Source organism: Perca fluviatilis, chromosome 4 (assembly GCF_010015445.1).
Source record: "Perca fluviatilis chromosome 4, GENO_Pfluv_1.0, whole genome shotgun sequence".
NCBI classification, from domain to species: Eukaryota; Metazoa; Chordata; class Actinopteri; order Perciformes; family Percidae; genus Perca; species Perca fluviatilis.
This window is the reverse complement of record NC_053115.1, coordinates 27,648,527-27,666,146: the sequence shown is the minus strand read 5'-3', so window position 1 is coordinate 27,666,146 and position 17,620 is coordinate 27,648,527. Positions and strand designations below refer to the sequence as shown.

Genomic DNA, 17,620 nt, shown 5'->3' with positions numbered 1-17,620 from the left:
CCATCTCAGAGGAGCAAAGCTCAATATTTCATTCAATAAAATTATGGTACAAAAGGAGCACTAACGCTACAGGTCTTATATTGACAACATGGACGTAGATATAGGAACCTCTGAAGGCAGTCGTAATATTTACCTAGCAGGCTAGGCTAACGCTGTTGCGCTAACGTTAGCAAAAGTTGGCGTAGCGTTAGCTAGCTGTCTGAACTTGTGAAAAGCCGAACAACATCCCCTTCCAAGCTATGTTTCACTTTCCCTCCAATATTATTAAGAAATTTTGTTCGAAACCAAAAGCCATATGATTATGGCAAGATCACAAGCATTTAGGTACATCGAGTGCTAGCAAAAAAGCTAACGCTAGCATAAGGCTAACTTCAAACTTCATTCATTTCTAAAGCAGTGTTTGAACTTTTTTGACAGCATGGTACACATTAATGATGGTATTACTATATTTGTCCTATGTAATTTGTTATCATATCATATCTACAATAATGAACAGCTCCCATACTTTTCACCTTTTTGGTTCACGGGGGGGACTTTTTGCCGCTTCCCTGTCTTTTATTGCTGCCAAATGAGCAACAGTTGGGCATTTTTTTCAGTGATTTATGTCATTTTTTAAAATAATTTATTAAAAAAATTCCACTATTCCCTGTACTATGTCAATGGGAATCAGATGAATGTTGGTATCAAACATGGAGTCCACGAAACACGTGACCACCTCGGAACCAATCACATAACGGGATAGCTAAGAACATTCGATTCCCTAGTTGACCAAGCTCTCCATATAAAGGGCCCTAAGGTGGAGGGTGTGGGTGTGGACTTGACCAACTGCCACTTTGCTTTAACCCTTTTGGTTTGCTTGTCGTAAGCCATGATGTCTCTCTCTTTCTCATGGGCGGGCCGAATTCTCTGGGCGGGCAAATCAGAGAAAGGGGAGGTAACCTTGCCCCTTATGACGTCATAAGGAGCAGATTCCAGATCGGCCCATCTGAGCTTTCATTTTCTCAAAGGCAGAGCAGGATACCCAGGGCTCGGTTTACACCTATCGCCATTTCTAGCCACTGGGGGACCATAGGCAGGCTGGGGGGACGCATATTAATGTTAAAAAACCTCATAAAATGACATTTTCATGCCATGGGACCTTTAAAGCGCCCATATTATGCTCATTTTCAGGTTCATAACTGTATTTTAAGGTTGTACCAGAATAGGTTTACATGGTTTAATTTTCAAAAAACACCATATTGTTGTTGTACTGCACAGCTCTCTCTCACTGCTGCAGATCGTCTTTTCACCTGGTTTCTGTTTTAGCTACAGAGTGAGACCTCTTTTCTTCTTCTTCTTCTTCTGTACTATCTTTGATTGCACTGCACATGCACAGTAGCTCAGATGTAGATCATGTCAGCTATATAACTCTAGAGACAGTAAAAGAAAGGCTGTTTCTCCAACTTCGGTCACTTACAAGGCAGGATTAGCTGGGAGACTTCTAAATGAGGGCTCACATGTAAGTAGTTCTTTTGTAGTTTATGGTGAACTTGTGTGTGTTGTAGCAGTGCTTTGCTATTGAGAACGAGGTAGCATGCTAACGCTAACGCTACGAGCTAACGGTTGTGGTAAGCCAGTTTGTTTCGGATTGTGACGTCACAAGCCGGGCCAATTTTGACCAGCTCACCAAGAGACTAAAGGCAGGACACATTCAGAGTTCAAAGTTTGTATGTGTGTGGAAGCACCAGAGATACAAAAGAACACCCCAAATCCCAGAAAAAGTGTTTTTTTCATAATATGGGCACTTTAAAGCTCTTCTCTGTTCACTAAGTGGCTCTCCTCGAATGGTCTTTTTCTTCCACAGGAGGATGCTGCGAAGCTGCTGACATTAAAATCAATCGCTGTCAACACGCTGCCATTCCTGATACCACAAGGGACATTGACAACTGCGGTTGGTGTGAAGACCTGCAGACGAGGAAACATATCTCTGTGCGGCAGGAGATGGGAGGTGAGCAGAGTGTAAGAGAATTTGCAGGTCTTCACGCACCTGTCACTTACTGTAAAGCCTCAGGTGCTTCCTGATGTGACTACATGGACACAGGTGGTTTATGGGTTTATATTCTGTGGACTGTGGTAAGAGGGGAAATACAATAATAACATGGAAAATACAATAATAACATGCTCCTTTCGGTGCAGTTGAAATGGAAGTTTTAACAGCTTTAAAATTACAAACTGATTAAACTGTGTTAGAACTGCATGAGGGGATGATATTAGATCCTATAATTTAAGTTAACTGGTTACTTATAAATAAAAGCCATTTACAGTTTTTTCAAACTGCTTACACACAAAATCTTTTCATGTCACACAATTTTTTAAACCTCTCACTCAAAGTGCAAAACTACACAGCAAATCTCCAAAACCATAAACTATTTCTCAGCCTTTCGCTCAGTTTTCAATTGCATAAAACACTTTCTTCAAAACATTACACACAATTCTCTACCTAAGACACAAAAATCTAACAGGAAGTGACTTGCTTTCCTTTTCTAAACACAACCAATCAAAATGCTACACTTACTCACCAGGGCACACACACTCCTCACATTTGCAAACACATTATGTCATAACTGAACACTAACCAATCACTGCTTTAGTATAGGCCTATACATAGGTCAAAGGTCAGATGACCTGTTTTGAACAATGGATGCCAACAATAGACAGAAAGCAAGGGGAGGAGGAGGGAGAGACAGGGGACAACAACGAGGAGGATGAGGAGGAGGGAAGAAGAGGCAGAAGGGAGAGCCATCTCTGATGAGATCAGGGCCACAGTTATTCATCATGTGATCAACCACGGATTGACCATGAGAGAAGCCCATCTTGAGTAGCTTTACAGTGGCATCCAGACTGCATGCAACTATCTAATGACTATTTCTAATGACTTTGTTTTGCACAGAGTGCATACAATCCGCCCCCTTTCTCTCTAGAACATTGTAAATGTAGATATAAGCCTATGAGAGACAAAAGAGCTTTAGATTTAGAACAACAGTGTGTACATGGTATATCCAAAAATGTACTATTATGAAAAAAGTGTTTGCCAATTGATGCAAATGCTTCATTTTGAGATGTGTTTATGGTATTTTGAATGCAATGTTTCATTTTGAAGGAGATGTGAGGCATTTAGCATTTTGTGTGTGCAGTTTTGGGAATTGTGTGTAGAGTTTTGAAAAAAGGAGACATAGTTTTGAAAACGTGTGTAAGCAGTTGGAAAAAAACTGTATTAAGATGAAGTTCAGGCTTGCAGCATTTCTTTTAGTTTTTATAATTGACATTTTGTCTTGGCCTTGTATATGTGTTACTGGAATATGTATTGTTAAAAAGATGTGTGTTTGATATAAAATGATGTCTAGTGATCCCATGGGGGGAAAAGGTTGAAACAAAGTATTAACAATAAATATACTTTGTGTTGGAAAGATTCAGTGGCTTATTCTCAAAGAGAAAAGAGAAAATATTTCAATTCACAAATATATCGAGGTTATATTTCAAAATGGCCAAAGTAAAGTGTGTGTGTGTGTGTGTGTGTGTGTGTGTGTGTGTGTGTGTATGTGTGTATGTGTGTGTGTGTGTGTGTGTGTGTGTGTGTGTGTGTGTGTGTGTGTGTGTGTGTGTGTGTGTGTGTGTGTGTGTGGTGCTTCCCCAGCTTCGAGCCTTACCATAAGCCATGGCTGGCTAGATCGGGAGTTTCACGCTGGGGTCATGTAGAATGTAGAGTTTGGTCCTCTGAACTCTCCCATGTTAGCTGAAGCAAGGAAGCATCGATGCTTACCACCCCTCGAGGCACTGCTGCCTGCTAAATCTGTGTCAAACTAGATGAACCCGATACCTCTCCTCTACAGTGCAAAATAATGAGAGACAGCCGTTGTTCGCTTTTCTTGGTAGAGGCTGATCAATGGGTCACCCACAGTTATTAAGCTGTGTCAATGACAATCGACAGCAGGTTGGCATTGGGATGGGGCAGGCACAGAGATGTACATTGAATGACCTTTCAGCTCCTATGTGTGTAGCCTGCAGCATTACACTCATGCAAAAGCCGATGAAGATCATATTTTGATATTTACCAATATCTTCTGATACTAACTCTGAACGATTTAACTCTGAATTACATGATTCCATGCTTCCAATCCCCCTGAGACTCAACACCACTGTCTGCAGCTCTATGCAGCTTTAGTCCTTTATTTTCCAACAAATTTTCTGAAAAGGAGTGGGTAAGATTCAAGATTTCCCTTTATTGTCATTCCTTCATGTATTTGCATACATAATAAAACAAAATGATGTAAGCCATTGGTAACCTATGTCAAGATTTCTTTTGAGGAGTTTGTTTTGGATTCTTTTGCCTCCTAGTGGTCAAAAATATCTTAACTTCAACCTAAGGTCTCTAATATGCTTTTTGTACAAATTAACGTTTAGACCCAGAAATGATTCCACTTTGCATGTTGTTTCATGTTCTGGGCACACTTGGGGTATAAACATGAGGGCTTTAAGGAGCATCCAATAATATAAAAAGCCATTTATTAGCACGAACATCATGTAATGCAAATAATTATACAAACCATATGAATGGCTGAAGAAGCATGAAGCATGAAGAAGTATTGGCAACAGATGGAATTTTCCCCCAGTGCAGTGACATACCATGAAATGCACATCAATTAGGGATTAGTTAGTTGTACTCTTGTACGAAACCACCCACCCACCCACCCACCCACGCACAAGCACACACACGTACACACACACACACACACACACACACACACACAAACACACGCATCCTCCATCTGTTTATGGTTTGCACAAGTGACACTGAGGGCAATTTGCTGACCTACATAGACGGCTGTGTTTGAGTTGCTCTTAGTGGGAACGCTGCGTCCAGATGCCCTTCTCTGTGCTCTGGAGTGAAAATAGGTCAGGGGTCAGGAGAAAACCAATGAAAGAGGAGGATTCACACAATCATGAGCAGGCTCCATGGAGGTGAACAAAAAGGGGCTCCTTGTTTATGCCATGTTTGCAGTGGGCTCGGCTTGTCTGTGGCCACAGGCGTGAACCTTTAGATCCAGAGAGCAGACAGCTGACTGTGTGTCTCAGCCTTAGAAATGTTCATTATTACATAATTTGAGGATCTCCCATTGAGTGGTTTCTAAAGGTCTTATGATTGACTCAGTGTTACACATTATGCTGTACTGTACCACTGGTGGGTAAGCGTTATTACATGACAGCACAGCTAGGGCCAGGGCTATAGTCAAGTACAAGTCAATTCAGAGAACAAGTATACTTATTAGGCTGAGTCTGAATTTATTTCATAAAGTGCCCTACTCTTATCCTCCATAATTTTTTAGTGTAATTTGTAATGCTTTATGCCCTCAAAATTCCAATACTGGGACAATCTGAATTTACTGCTCACTAAATTAATCAATTTCAATCAATTTAATTTGTCACATGATGTTGTGTACAATTCCAGGGAAATTTAATCCCGTAGGCTCCTTCAATTTATGCATGATAATGCAGAATGTGTGGGAAATGTAGAAAGAAACTGGGACAAAGACTAAGAGCAAGACCAGAGCAACTCAAGACCCTGCCAGGCAACAAGCAGTTTATTGTTCTTTCCAAATCTAAAGATAACTTTACGGTAGAGTTCAACGTGTTTCTCATGAAGAGTTAACGTGTTTCTCATGAGGAGAGGTCTGGTGATCAATCTTCAGGAGTTGTTGCTAAACATCCAATTGTTCAGTGCAGAGGACATGACATGACATTTCTTATAAACAAGAAAGTTAAATCAGCATCAAATAGCATCAGACCTTCATAAATAGTCTTAAGGCCCGGACACACAAAGCCGATAATCGTCCGTTGGACAGTCTGGCGAGGTCAGTGACTGTGAGTCTGTTTGGTGTGTTCCGTGCCGTCGTCCGTCCGAGGGGCCGTCGTCCTTCATTTGTCCGATTTGACATATATATCATATAACATGTATAATCGGCGGGGCGGGCACTGCCGGCAGTCAGACTCAAATGACCCATCTGATTGGTAGAGTGCTAACCCGGAGATTTTCATCAGATTTTGAGAGACTCTAGTCATGCTCATTCCGCTATGAGCGTGACTAGAGTCTCTCAAAATCTGACGAAAATCTTTTAAACTGACCTTTGTTGATCTGACATGAAGACAGATTCAGCAACTACATGGCCTATTTCTCGCTTAAAATGTTTTCAGAAACAGGTTTCGGTGAACTATTTCAGTACAATATGAGATCGTATTCTGAACAAGCTGCCATGACTGATGATGAATTTCCGGAGAAACAAGACCCACGTGACATGTTCGTCCAATCAGCTGCCAGTTTTCATTTTTGGGCGACAATACAGATTAGCGCCGCCTGCTGTTATGGAGACGTATTACGTCTTGTCGCTTTCGCTTTGGTGTGTTCCGAGCCACTTTTTTGACCAATTTGGAGAGACTGATCAGCCCAACTGCCTTTTCTGCCGACGTTTGGCCGTCGGCTCTGTGTGTCTGGGCCTTCAGACCCACAGCCCTGCATGAAGCTGTTGAGTAGGGCTGCAGTTTTACTATATCGACGACGTTCCATTTCCGGGATTGTTCAGGTGCCGCCGGAAATTCCGCCGGATGTCACTCTTTTTAGGCCGGAAGTCCGTCACCTTCCGCTTTCTTTGTGTTGGAATTCTAAACTCTGGTGGATTTCTGAGGACTATGGTTAACTGCTCCTCAGATCTCTGCAGGGTAAATCCAGACAGCTAGCTAGTCTATCTGTCCAATCTGAGTTTTCTGTTTCACAACTAAAACAACCTTTGAAAGTACACATGTTCCAAAACAAGTTCCTTCCCGAGGCTAAGAAAATGCCAATAAACCAGAGCACTTTTTTCTACCATCCCGGAATGCTGTGTGGACTAGCCAGCTAGTCTTTTTTGCTTTGGAGGGTTCCTAAGTATGTAGTAAGTGGCAGCCATAATAACAGCTGGTCTAATTCTCTAAATGCTAAGAAAAGGGACTTTAATGCTTCTTTTCTTATCTCATTTAACATATGGTACACTCGAGGTGCTTCTCACCTCCCTTATTTGATATCTCCTCGGCTGAACCGGACGTTGTTCTGTCCCTCCTTTGTGAAGGCCGTCTCAAAGCTCTCTTAGCTCTGAGGAGCTGTGACAGCTGACGAATTCACAGCATGCTTTACAGGAAAGGACGTCTCATCCCTCTGGAAACACATTTCCTTGTTTCCTCTATCCTCCCATGATTTTCTCGCATCTCTCCCATGCTTCGTCGAAGGGACGGACTAAGACTCGAGGAAGGGAGGCAAGTGGAGGAGCCGGGGTTGCAATTTAAGGGAAGTGAGAAGCACCTCCAAACACCCTTTACCGAGGAAAAGGAGATAATGCCTTCCGACAATTCCTTGCGGCAGCAAAATTTAAAAGCGACGCAGCTAGTTTAAGTGCAGTCTGATTCTCTGTGCCCCGCGGTTGTCTTTCCCTAAATCCTTATGAATTCTCCTTCACACCTTTCCTTGATCTAATGATGTTTTCCATCAAGTTCAAAAAGTGTTAGAACATAATTATTTTGACTATTCGACTGGTTTCCTGACATGTTGTCAGGAAGATTAAGCTCACAGGTCTGACTGCGTGCCACACATGCTATTTCACGGCTTTAACCATTTTGGTTTGATTTGCTATATTTTCCTAAAAGGTCCCATGGCATGAAAAATTCACTTTATGAGGTCTTTCAGCATTAATATGCATTCCCCCAGCCTGCCTGTGGTCCCCCAGTGGCTAGAAATGGTGATAGGTGTAAACCGAGCCCTGGGTATCCTGCTCTGCCTTTGAGAAAATGAAAGCTCAGATGGGCCGATCTGGAATCTTGCTCCTTATGAGGTCATAAGGGGAAAGGTTACCTTCCCTTTCTCTGTTTTGCCCGCCCAGAGAATTTGGCCAGCCCATGAGAAAGAGAGAGACATCATGGCTTTCAAACGAGCAAAGTGGCAGTTGGTCAAGGCCAGACCCCCACCCTCCACCTTGCCCCGCCTTCTCTCCTCCTCAATAGCTACAGACACAGAAATGGCACATACTAAGGAAAGCTCATTGTGGGACTGGCTCTAGTGGCTGTAATTCTGCACCAAGGCTGAATTTCAGGAAAGAGACTACAGATACAGTATTAGAGGCCACTAAGGCCTATATAATAGCATCCAAAGAGCACCATGTCATAGGACCTTTAAGTAGATAATTATAATAATTTAAAAGTGATGTGCCCCCCTACCCCTTGTGCTTCCTTCAGCGTGCTTGTGACAAGCTGAAGAAAGTGGTAGCAGAAGTGAATGTGTGGTTAGATTAGCAGGAGTTGTTTTAGCTGACTGAGACACACATAACTGCATTGCATTTTGGTCTAATGATGCTACTGCTGTTAGGAAAATTGGTTATCTCTGGCTTTTTTATGTAGCAGATTTGTCTTTGTCTGACCACTGATCATTTGTCCAAAAAATGTTGTTTGTTTGATGTTAATACATTTTTGAATGCATTAGAGTAGATTTCCCCCCTCTTAATAGCAGCCTTGAGACTCACTGTAATTGTTTGTCATGCTATCTGACCTTCTTTGTGCTGAGTGGATTTTACATAGTTTGTTGGGTTTCAAAAAAGTCAAAAAGAAACACATCGAGGACATCTGTGTGATACTGAAATCGAGTGTCACATGTCAGTGCATTTGCTGGAATGTGCCTCGTGCTAAACCGTCCTCACCGTCGCTCTTATGTGTTGCAATCACGTGAGCGTTCTGGCAATTGGCACCAGTTAATTTTCCACTTTTCCCTCTCTAATGCTCCTGGCTTGACATGCTGGCAGGCAGCACAACATTTTGTTGCCATCCACAGAACATCAGAAACCGAGGCGCTGCACCCCGGCTTTTCCCCCAGGGACCTGACTTGATTGCAATTTTGTATCAGGGATGGAAAGTCTTGTGGGTTTTGTGTTGGTGGCAACTGTTGGAAAGAGACTTGGCATACGAAGATCAAATTAAACAAGAGAGGGGGAGGCCAAGATGCAACACAAGCCAGTGTTATTTACTTTAATAGTGTTTTGCTCTCTGCTGGAAAACATGTGACAGTCAACAGTATACAACGGGAGATTAGCAGCATATTTATTATACAGTCTCATGGTAATTCCTCACGCAAGCTTTCTGTCACACACTGTACTCTTATTTTATCTTGTATATGCCAAAAACATGGCGATGTAAACCAGTCCAATGTATTTTAGTCACTCAAAACTTCACGTGAGCTGGTCAGTGCTGCTGCGTCAGTGAAGTGATGTTTAGAGTGGAGCACTATTGCCATCTAGTGGCAAAGACATGTCACCACACATTTCATTCTTGAAGTGTTCTTAGAAGAAAGCAGGACTGTTTATAATGACACATCACAACGTCTGCTTAGGCCCAATACCAGGACCCTGAAACTGAAACAGCTGAATGGAGTTCAGCCATTGTTGTTTCAATATTTACACCTGTGCTTTTCCTACTGTTACAAGTAAAAATATCTTCTGTGAAATTGCCTTATTTTTCACTTTTTGTTCTGGCTTCCAACAATATTTAACATTTGGCTTTTTAATGTCAGCTCCTGACAGTAGACAGACAGTAGTAGTAGTAGATAACTTTATTGTCCCCGTGGGGCAGTTGGGTTTGCGGCACAATCGCAATGCACTTTATGACAAGACATCAGACATATGACACAAACAAATACTCCTTGCATCAGACACCGACAGACAAGACATGACAAATATACATCACACACTACAATACACTATACACCCTTGTGTATGATCAGGCCAGCCGGACGACTAGCTTATTCTGACTGATTTAAAGCTTTTATGGCTTGTGGTACGAAAGAGAATTTGGATCTGTTCTTGGTCAGAAGGGGTAGGCAGAAACGACGCGTAGATGGCAGTAGTTTAAAATGTGATGCCAGGGGGGGGGGGTGTGGTCACATACAATGTTATTGGCCTTTCTCATCCTGTTACACTTAACAACATGTATTTCTGTCAAAACATGTCAGTCATCTGGTTCATCTTGTTTGATCTGGTGATGTCAGGGCACCCTGGCAACTCACCTGGTTGAGAGCTCGCCCCACGTACTAAGGCTCGGTCCTTATCGCAGCGGCCGGCATTCGATTTCAACCCGCATCCCATTGCTACATGTCACGCCCCTCTCTCTCCCACTTTCCTGTCTTAAGCTTTCCTATCTAATAAAGGCAACAAAAGCCATCAAGCACAGTAAGCTTAAAACTTTACATTGTCTCTTCTAATATCATGGGTGTAAAGGGGTCAAGGGTACACATTTTTTTATATTGCATTTCAAAACACAAAATGCTTTGAAAACATAACATAAAATATGAATAAATAAAAAGGAATAGTTCAACACTTTGGTGAAATACACTTATTTGCTTTCTTGCAAACACATTCTGCCAACCAGCTCTCCACTAGATATAACATTAGTTAGTTTGTGAGCATTCAAAAAATTATAGAAATGCTAGAAATGCTGGTAGGTGCATTTTGTTACCTTTGGACCAACCAATGCTAGCAGTTTGTCATTGTTTACAGTCTTTGTGCTAAGCTAAGCTACCGTCTGTTGGCTGTAGCCATTTACCATACACATATGAGAGTGATATTGCTCTCTAACTCAGCAAGAAAACCAAAAAGTGTATATACCAAAATCTTTAATATAAAAAAAAACAATTAGAATATATAGAATACAACGTATCAATTTAAATAAATGAGTTGAGCAACTTCTGAAGTTAAAAAGGTCTAATCTGGAAAGTGTAATGTAATGGCCAAGATCGTTTCGTTTGATGCTTGTAACTCTTTATTAAAATACAGTTTTCCACAGAATGCTAATCATCATTGATGTAACCCTGACTTCCTTTCCGACAACACTCCTATTCACTTTCCCACATGCCAACACAAAGGAATCACTTGACTTCATCACCTATTTGAAAATAACTGATTCTTAACTTTCAACACACTAATGCAGAAATACGGGGTCTATGTCTCTGTTTTACATAAAACCAAACTGTATTATTGAAGCTGGTCCACCCAGCAGAGGGACTTTTGATCATAATTTGACATTGAAATCTCTGAATTTAGGATACAACTCAGAAAAAGTTGTAGTTTGCAAATTGTCCACTAGAGACCAGCATAACCTTTGCAGCAACTTGTTCTCTCTTTCAGAGCCTTAAAGGGACACTTCACCGATTTAGCATTAAGCTTTGTATCAGTAGAAACCCGGTAGTATTTTTGAATGACCATGCTTCCCTCCCTCATGTCCCCCTGAGAGGGGAGATCTCTGTATTGTGGGTCTGGAAAAAAGCCTCAGATGACGCAAAATTACGATTTTTGCGTCGTCTGAGGTTTTTTTGCCCAGATGCAAAAGACTACAGGCAGTATTAGGAGCCACTTCCGCATAGCCCATAGGGGGGTTGGACTGTCGGCTTTTTCCGGAGATTGCCGAGGAAAAAACGAGTGTCAGCCATCTTGAATCCTCGCTTAGCTTCTCAGCAGGAGCAGAAACTGTTCGGCCTGACGGAAATTTTAGAACAACAATTATGTGCATTCAAACTACCGCACACGTGTACCACCGGGATACATTGGAACACATCGGAGAATATGCAGGACACTTTATTACAGACGCAATACTTGACACACTACGCGAGCTTCGCCTGTATGGAGACCAGCGGTGGTGCTCGATTCCTCTGGCCGGTAAAGAGACCTCATCAGCGGGGAGCGTTGAACGAGTGTGCCGGTGGAAAGCTAACGCTAGCCGGCCACCTGTTCCACCAATCCTGATTGCAAGTGTCCGCTCATTAAACAAACTGGACTACATCCAACTTCAACGAAACTCCCAACGTGGGTTCAGAGACTGCTGTGCTGTGTTTTTGTTGTTGTGGAAATATTGCTGTACCGCACAATCCAACCTGCTGCTCTGTCACCGGGTAAGACTACTAGTGGAGGTGGGCTGTGTTAACACGCACTGCCTGTTGCAGAAATGGGGTGATTTGTATCCAACTAACCGCCAACTGCTGGTGGAGTTTGTGACTGTAAAATGCCGACCATTCTAGCTACATCCCACGCAAATGTACGGCTGTGTTTATACTCAATGTTTATACCACAGCCCACCAAGAGCTAATGCTAGTAGCTATGTGTTAGCCTTCTTTTATGGCTTGGTTGAATTCTAATGTAGAATGCGGTTATTTCTTGTTATACCATGGTCTGGGTGAATACTCGATTCTTATTGGCTGCAGGGTTTCCATTAAAAAGTGATATAGGACACCTACTAAAGGAGTTCGGTGAAACTGACTGTTTACTGTTCTATATGAATGCGCTACATTAAATCAAAAAGGAAATGTGGATTTATTATTTCCAAATCGTCCTCTGAACATCACAGGATGGCGCTAAAACACACAGGCTGCAAGAAGTAAGTTATACTGCCCCTCTGGACTGACTTTGTTTCACAGAGAATAACGTTATCTCACATCCCGTTCACTGTTCAGCTCGCTGCTTCAGGCCTGCCGCTGCAGCCGGGCAGTAACGCGTACACATCGCGGATCAAATTCTTCGTAAAAGTCGTTATATTGTTTTGGGGACAATGACATGGCTGGATAGCTAGCTTGTCTTGTTGTTCAACATACTGTCTGATTATTTTTACTGATTGCCAACTGTACACAATGTTATTGACTTTGGATCTTGCTAGCATAGCGTTAGCTTTCTGGCTCGTAGCTAAACTGAAGGTTCTATCAGCTGAGCGGACTATATAAATATCTCCGGTTGCTAAGGGAGGCAAGTCGTATCTAAGGTTCTTCCTAATTCCTGGTGGAGAGAACAACGTTTGCATTGCATAAGAACCTGATGGATGGGAATGATTGTTCCAGGTAACCAGGGAAACGGAGTTATTGTTTGGATAAACTTTAGATTTCGATTGTAAAACTAATTAAAATATGAACTAATGTTTTAAAAATATGTTATTTGGCAAGTGACCATGGTATAAGCGGGTTAATGCCCTTCGAGGTGTCCATTTTCAGGTATTAATGGACTTCGGCGGAGGCAACCCGCCTCGCTGTCGTCCATTAATACCTGACAATGGACACCTCGTCGGGCATTAACCCTTAAATAACAGACCGCTGCTAAGGATAACACACCGTTGCCATGCATAGCAGAGCGTTGCCATGGACACAGTTCTGTTCACTCTGAAGCTATCAATCAATCCGCTGAAAGAAGTCCAGATAATGTATAAGCTATGGCAAAAAAGTATGTTTTAAATGTGTAACACCACTTGAGCCACAGTGAAACGTTTTCTTCATGTATATGGTTGAAATGACAATAAAACACACTTGTTGAGTTGATTGCCTCACTGTCTGTCTGTAAAGGGTAGGCGTGGCTTGGGAGTAAACGCTAAAGCAGCGAAGCAAGTGCATTCTGGGATTTGGTGTCTTTCATCCACATGAGCCAAAAACACATTTTCTGGCTTTTCTTGGCCTAGAAGCCACCAATTTCTAAAAAAAATTTCAGATTTCTACTACATAAGTGACCCAATTTAAATATATATTCATCTTTCCAACGGTGAAATATTCCTTTAACATTCTTCAACCCCTTGCTCTGTGTGGAGGTGCACAGCTATGCAGTGAGCCAAACACGGCTCCAATAAAATTTTGAAAAGACAAACTTCTGAAGTTTTACTATAAAAAAAAAAAAAAAAAAAAAAAAAAAAAATCACTCAGGATTTCTCCAGCCGTCTCTGTCCTGAGCAAGCCTTTCCAGCTGTCCCCATGTGTGACCTGTCTTCTTGACATCGGCGTCCAGATCTCGCCGCCAGCTGTTTCTGGGTCGACCTCTCTTCCTTTTCCCTTGGGGATTCCATGAAAGGGACTGTCTGGTGGTATTGGAAGCCGGTTTGCGGAGGGTATGCCCTAACCATCTCCAGCGTCATTAGATGATCTCTTCATCTGCTAGCAGTTGTTTTGTGCGTTGCCAGAGTTCCTGGTTGCTGATGGTATCAGGCCAACGGATCTGGAGGATGCATCGCAGACATGCGTTGATAAATGTCTGGATCATTGTGGTGGTGGTGACGGTGGTCCTCCAATTTTCGGCACCGTAGAGAAGGAATTAATTCACATTGGTGTTGAAGACCCTGATCTTTGTTTTGATGGACAAGTCCCTTGAGCTCCATATATTCTTCAGTTGGAGAAAAGCTGTCCTGGCCTTTCCGATCCTCGCCCTCACATCTGCGTCGGTTCCACCCTGTTTGTCGATGATGCTGCCCCGGCAGGTGAAGCCATCCACCTCTTCCAGCGCTTTGCCTTCCAACATTATGGGTGATGTGAGGGCGGTGTTGACCTTCAGGACCTTGCTCTTCTCTTTGTGGATGTTGAGGGCGAGCAGAGTTGTCTGTGGCGGCGGTGGTCTTTTCTTGCATCTGCTGCTGGGGGTGAGAGAGACGGGCCAAGTCATCCGCGAAGTCGAGGTCATTCAGCTGCGTCCATAGCGTCCACTGGATGCCATTTCGCTTCTCAGCCGTGGAAATCTTCATGACCCAGTCAATGGTCAGCAGGAACAAGAAGGGCGACAACAGACAGCCCTGTGCCTACGTGTGTTTGCATGGCAGCTCAGCCTCTGACTGATAGCTCACTAGAAACTCCTGTTATCGCTGTTGAACACAGCTTAACACTTTAACAACAAATTATTACAGAAAAACTAATGTTACACATGGCATTAGGCCTACTAACAGTCATTACAACATTTGCATAATGCATTTTCCAAAAGTTCATTTTGAGCTTTGATAAAATGTTGTCAAACATTTGTCTGGTCACAGATTTGAGAAATTGGTGGATGTAACAATGTTAGTTACACCAGCAGGGGTTGCTACTAGCAACAGGATATTAATCTAATTTAAGGCAACAGTTGCAGAAAAGCTATAGGCCTACACTCTGATGTGTCATGTGTGTATTGTGTAATTGTGATGATTGAATAACTATCACTGTCACATCCCCGTCTGTTGATTAGGTTATGTCCTTCAGTTATCACTCATTACTTCCTGTTTTGTTTTGTATTCTAACTCTTGTCTCGTTTCTAATACTTCACTTCCTGCCTTTTGTGTTTTCCCGCCTTTTGTGATTGTCTGTCCTGCCATGATGTGTTTCACCTGTCCCTTGTTACCACCCTTGATGCCTTGTGTAGTCTATGTGCTACTTTTAATAAGGTACCAGCTTTTTTCCTAGCAAGACTTTCCTAGAGTTTTCATCTATCGTCGTTTTGGACTTTCTACTTGTTACTTTCGTTAAGGTTTGGAGTTTTGTTTGTTACCAGCTGTGCCTGATTTTGCTAGCCTTTGGTTTATTAAATTATTTAACTGCACATGTCCTTCGCCTGCACTTTGGTTCTTCTCCTGCTGCCTGTTCTGAAACTGTGACAATCTTATCTTATCCACAAAATGTCCATGCCTTATTATCAACCTATTTAAGTGCTAGGGATTACCTGTACTTCTTCAAAAACAACAGTATACTCAGTATATTAGAGTTGCCTAAAGCGATACATAATATCAAAACTATAAAACCCACACAACCATCACAGATTTTTTTTTAATCATGTCTCTCTCACAGTGGTATCCCGCTCCCCTTCTCTCTGATATTTGTGAATGATACCCCCCCCCTGGGGACTAGGGACTATCTTTTTATTCATGTATCTTTCTTGTTTTTATTGTTGTTGTAACATTAGTTAGAAAAAAGCTAGTATAAAGTATAAAGCATTGTATTAATGCACATGACCATGATGTCTCGGATTGTTGAAAACAAAGGATTTGATTTTCCATTTGCAGTAGCTTTAGTCTGTTAATGTGAATGTCTGAGGATTACTGATATAGTAATGATGGAAAGAGTGGACGGTAATCATACATTATATATAGCATTTAATGAATATAGAATTCATTAAATGGAGTAGAGATCAGAGGTGGACGTGATGTTTTCGCAAAAAAAAACAAGGTGGCAAAGGAAATGGATTATAGGACAGTATTTGATTGTATTTGATTTAAGGGTTAAATGTACATGTATAACCCTTTTAATAATAGATAATGAAATGTACAATGTACCTGTGTGCCTGCAGTTAATACATATACATGTAAATGCAGATGTTACTTACTGTGATTTTTCACTGTGATTTTTCAGTACACACAATTGTATTGCTATTTTTACCCTCTTCATATTCAACCAGTTGGTAAGCACTTGGACAAATATATTAAGTAGTACATTCTATTTCATTAGAATTCACAATCCCTGTGTAACAACGGTAGGTAGGTATTAGTGTGACAAGGGGATTGTGTAACACTCATGTGATAGTGAACATTTAATACAGCAGACTTTCTCATATCACCAGCGATCTTGTGCATAATCAAAGCCCCAGTGAGGGCAGCAGCTTGCAATAAGCCCACAAACTCTCTGCAATAAGCCATGTGCACTAAAACGAGCTCCCTACATATTTGTTCACTCACCATATCTGCTGTAAGTGCCTAAGAGCACTTTATTATTTTAAATATGTACAAGTGTCCTGCTCCTTTAATGCTTGTAGTCCTGAAAAGACTTTTAGCCATCCACCTTGTCACAGAAAACATGCCGGTCTGAGTCATTATCTGTGTTCATGAGTTACTATTAAAATGCATTTGACCAACAAGTAAGTGGATGTTTTCCATGTTCTTGTTCAGTATAAAAGGAGAACATTGCAGAAAATTAGGTCAGACGCCATCCAAAACAGAGCCATGGAGTCAGGGGAGAGAGGTCTAGTTTGATTGTTTTTAGATTCAGCTTTTGCCAATTGTTTTCTTTTTTGTGTGTGTTACAAGAAAAATGTTTTTTTTAAAAAGAGAGGGAATATGCTTCTTAAATGCATGTGCCAGGAGGTTTAAAGAAACCAACAATATGCTGCTCGCAGAAAGGTTTCATGAACTAGTAAGGTGATCAGTCTGCAAAAAGCTACGTTTGAGCCACAAAAGTTATTTTTTTTTTTTATATCTATACACATTTGTATTGTATTCTATTAGAGGATATACAACCTCAAGACCCATAACCTCATTAATGTAATATTTCCCTATCAAACTATTTCCAGCTCTGCAAGAATAGCACCAGTTGGCTTTTTGTTTTGTTAAGTGAACTTATCCTCTTAAAACCACACGTCATGCAAATGTAAAAGAACACACACACACACACACACACACACACACACACACACACACACACACACTCACACTCACACTCACACTCACACACACACACACACATACACACACAAAATACACACTGTGAGGGCACCCATTTTATTTTTGTGCCATGGCAGATGTGGCCATTGGCTGTCTGTGATGGTTAATCCAGAATGCTGGGTTTCATACAAGCAGGATTTAGCCATAACCATGATACCAACATCTGTCAGGATCCCGCTTCGAGCTCCCGAACCCAGACGTCACAAAAGCGGAATATTTCTGTCTTATTGTTTTGATAAAAGAGGGAGAAGCAGTCAATAGATTCAGATACTAAGGTAAGTGTACAAGGAATCAATCAATGTAGTATAGGATGTGTCAAGGCCGGGAA

At 41.7% G+C, this 17,620-nt stretch overlaps 1 protein-coding gene across 1 annotated transcript in view; it reads left to right on the top strand.

Moving 5' to 3' along the window:
* The first annotated feature begins 17,373 nt into the window (after positions 1–17,373).
* The window catches only part of lactbl1b (lactamase, beta-like 1b), a 29,572-nt gene continuing 29,325 nt past the window's right edge, over positions 17,374–17,620 (top strand). Inside the window, exon 1 of the mRNA XM_039798927.1 lies at positions 17,374–17,567. The gene's annotated coding sequence lies outside the window, so the exon portion shown is untranslated. The remainder of the gene's footprint in view (positions 17,568–17,620) is intronic.